This window comes from Oncorhynchus masou, chromosome 28, assembly GCF_036934945.1.
Source record: "Oncorhynchus masou masou isolate Uvic2021 chromosome 28, UVic_Omas_1.1, whole genome shotgun sequence".
Classification (NCBI taxonomy): Eukaryota; Metazoa; Chordata; class Actinopteri; order Salmoniformes; family Salmonidae; genus Oncorhynchus; species Oncorhynchus masou.
The window spans coordinates 57378050-57382109 of record NC_088239.1 but is presented as its reverse complement, the minus strand read 5'-3'; the positions used below and the strand labels follow the sequence as shown (position 1 = coordinate 57382109).

The window sequence follows — 4060 nt, the reverse complement described above, 5'->3', positions numbered from 1 at the left end:
ATCATGAGGCAGGAAAATTATGTGGCTATATTGAAGCAACATCTCAAGACATCAGTCAGGAAGTTAAAGCTTGGTCGCAAATGGGTCTTCCAAATGGACAATGACCCCAAGCATACTTCCAAAGTTGTGGCAAAATAGCTTAAGGATAACAAAGTCAAGGTGTTGGAGTGGCCATCACAACGCCCTGACCTCAATCCCATAGAAAATGTGTGGGCTGAACTGAAAAAGCGTGTGCAAGCAAGGAGTCCTAAAAACCTGACTCAGTTACACCAGCTCTGGCAGGAGGATTGGGCCAAAAATTCACCCAACTTATTGTGGGAAGCTTGTGGAAGGTTACCCTAAACGTTTGACCCAAGTTAAACAATTTAAAGGCAATGCTACCAAATACTAATTGAGTGTGTGTAAACTTCTGACCCCTTGGGAATGTGATGAAAGAAATAAAAGCTGAAGTAAATAATTCTCTCTTCTATTATTCTGACATTTCACATTCTTAGAATGAAGTGGTGATCCTAACTGTCCTGAAACAGGGATTTGTTTTACTAGGATTAAATGTCATGAATTGTGAACCACTGAGTTTAAATGTATTTGGCTAAGGTGTATGTAATCTTCCGACTTCAACTGTAGTTATTGTTGATTCAAGTTTAAAAACATTTGAAGTTACGATAGCCTGAATATGTGAACGTTGGTTTGGTGTCTCTAGCTTGAACGGTTCAAGAGTAATTGTTGGTGGGTTATATTGTGATAATTTATGCATTATTATATTGTTATATTTGATTAAAAAATTAAGATTTGGAAGTTGGGATAGCCTGAACATGTTGAAGTTGGTTTGGTGTCTCTAGCTTGAATGGTTAAACAGTTACTGTTGTTTTCCTAAAGAAAATATGTTGTGCTTGCTAGCTTGTTTTGATGAATATATGGTTGTGAAATCAGTTATAGTGGTGCTTGTGACTGCAGGAGTAATGGTAGTGAGTTGTTATATTTGAAAAAGTAGGTAGATGTAGAAATGGATTGTTTTGATTGATTGATTGGATAGCATAGCCTGAACATGAGATTGTTTTTTAATTGATATCTCTAGCTTAAACCGTGAAAGAGTTACTGTTGGTGAGTTATATTATGCTAATTTATGTTGATTTATATAGTTATAGTTTATAACAGTTTTTAAGAACTGGAAGTTAGGAAAGCCTGACAATGAGAACGTTGGTTTGGTGTCACTAACTTGAATTGTTAAAGAGCTACTTTGGTGAGTTATTTTATGCAAATTGATATAGTTGTAGTTTATAAATATTATAAATAATTATACATTTAAATATCCTGAACAAGTGAAAGTTGGTTTGGAGTCTCTAGCTTGAACGGTCCTGTTGGTGAGATATTAAATACTAACTTATGCACATTTTGTATAGTTAAAGATATTAAAGATGTGTTTGAATTTGAAGTTAGGATAGCCTGAACATGTGAAAGTTGGACTGGTTTTTCTAGACTGAATGGTTAGAGAGTTACTTTTGTATATATAATGTATATAACAGCATTATGTGGACACCACTTCAAATTAGTGGATTCTGCTATTTCAGCCACACCCGTTGCTGACAGGTGTATAAAATTGAGCACAGAGCCATGCGATCTCCATAGACATACATTGGTAGTAGAATGGCCTTACTGAAGAGCTCAGTGACTTTCAATGTGGCACCGTCATGGGATGCCACCTCGCCAACAAGTCAGTTTGTCATTATTGAAAGAGATCATGATACCTCACATCTCAAAATAGGGCTACTTAATGTTAGATCCCTTACTTCAAAGGCAATTATAGTCAATGAACTAATCACTGATCATAATCTTGATGTGATTGGCCTGACTGAAACATGGCTTAAGCCTGATGAATTTACTGTGTTAAATGAGGCCTCACCTTCTGGCTACACTAGTGACCATATCCCCCGTGCATCCCGCAAATGCGAGGTGTTGCTAACATTTACGATAGCAAATTTCAATTTACACAAAAAAAATGACGTTTTCGTCTTTTGAGCTTCTAGTCATGAAATCTATGCAGCCTACTCAATCACTTTTTATAGCTACTGTTTACAGGCCTCCTGGGCCCTATACAGCGTTCCTCATTGAGTTCCCTGAATTCCTTTCGGACCTTGTAGTCATAGCAGATAATATTCTAATCTTTGGTGACTTTAATATTCACATGGAAAAGTCCACAGACCCACTCCAAAAGGCATTCGGAGCCATCATCGACTCAGTGGGTTTTGTCCAACATGTCTCTGGACCCACTCACTGTCACAGTCATACTCTGGACCTAGTTTTGTCCCATGGAATAAATGTTGTGGATCTTAATGTTTTTCCTCATAATCCTGGACTATCGGACCACCATTTTATTACGTTTGCAATTGCAACAAATATTCTGCTCAGACACCAACCAACATCAAAAGTCGTGCTATAAATTCACAGACAACACAAATATTCCTTGATGTCCTACCAGATTCCCTCTGTCTACCCAAGGACGCCAGAGGACAAAAATCTGCCACCTAACTGAGGAACTCAATTTAACCTTGCGCAATACCCTAGATGCAGTTGCACCTCCAAAAACGAAAAACATTTCTCATAAGAAACTAGCTCCCTGGTACACAGAAAATACCTGAGCTCTGAAGCAAGCTTCCAGAAAATTGAAACGGAAATGGCGCCACACCAAACTGGAAGTCTTCCGACTAGCTTGGAAAGACGGTACCGTGCAGTACCAAGGAGCCCTAACTGGAAAATAAGAACAATCCGAAATTCCTTTTTGATGCTGTCGCAAAGCTAACTAAAAAGCAGCATATCCCAAGAGAGGATGGCTTTCACTTTAGCAGTGATAAATTCATGAACTTCTTTGAGGAAAAGATCATGATTATTAGAAAGCAAATTACGGACTCCTCTTTAAATCTGCGTATTCCTTCAAAGTTCAGTTGTCCGGAGTCTGCACAACTCTGCCAGGACCTAGGATCAAGAGAGACGCTCAAGTGTTTTAGTACTATATCTCTTGAAACAATTATGAAAATAATCATGGCCTCTAAATCTTCAAGCTGCATACTGGACCCTATTCCAACTAAACTACTGAAAGAGCTGCTTCCTGTGCTTGGCCCTCCTATGTTGAACATAATAAACAGCTCTCTATCCACCGGATGTGTACCAAACTCACTAAAAGTGGCAGTAATAAAGCCTCTCTTGAAAATGCCAAACATTGACCCAGAAAATATAGAAAACTATCGGCCAATATCGAATCTTCCATTCCTCTCAAAAATGTTAGAAAAGGCTGTTGCACAGCAACTCACTGCCTTCCTGAAGACACAACGAATATGATGTGCTTCAGTCTGGTTTTAGACCCCATCATAGCACTGAGACTGCACTTGTGAAGGTGGGAAATGACCTTTTAATGGCATCAGACCGAGGCTCTGCATCTGTCCTCGTGCTCCTAGACCTTAGTGCTGCTTTTGATACCATCGATCACCACATTCTTTTGGAGAGATTGGAAACCCAAATTGGTCAACACGGACAAGTTCTGGCCTGGTTTAGATCTTATCTGTCGGAAAGATATCAGTTTGTCTCTGTGAATGGTTTGTCCTCTGACAAATCAACTGTAAATTTCGGTGTTCCTCAAGGTTCCGTTTTAGGACCACTATTGTTTTCACTCTATTTTACCTCTTGGGGATGTCATTTGAAAACATAATGTTAACTTTCACTGCTATGCGGATGACACACAGCTGTACATTTCAATGAAACATGGTGAAGCCCCAAAATTGCCCTGGCAAGAAGCATGTGTTTCAGACATAAGGAAGTGGATGGCTGCAAACTTTCTACTTTGAAACTCGGACAAAACAGAGATGCTTGTTCTAGGTCCCAAGAAACAAAGAGATCTTCTGGTGAATCTGACAATTAATCTTATTGGTTGTACAGTCGTCTCAAATAAAACTGTGAAGGACCTCTGCGTTACTCTGGACCCTGATCTCTCTTTTGAAGAACATATCAAGACCATTTCAAGGACAGCTTTTTTCCATCTACATAACATTGCAAAAATCAGAAACTTTCT

At 38.9% G+C, this 4060-nt stretch overlaps 1 pseudogene; it reads left to right on the top strand.

The window, feature by feature from the left end:
* The first annotated feature begins 1644 nt into the window (after window positions 1-1644).
* On the top strand, window positions 1645-2756 carry LOC135517020 (uncharacterized; annotated as a pseudogene).
* The last annotated feature ends 1304 nt before the right edge of the window (window positions 2757-4060 follow it).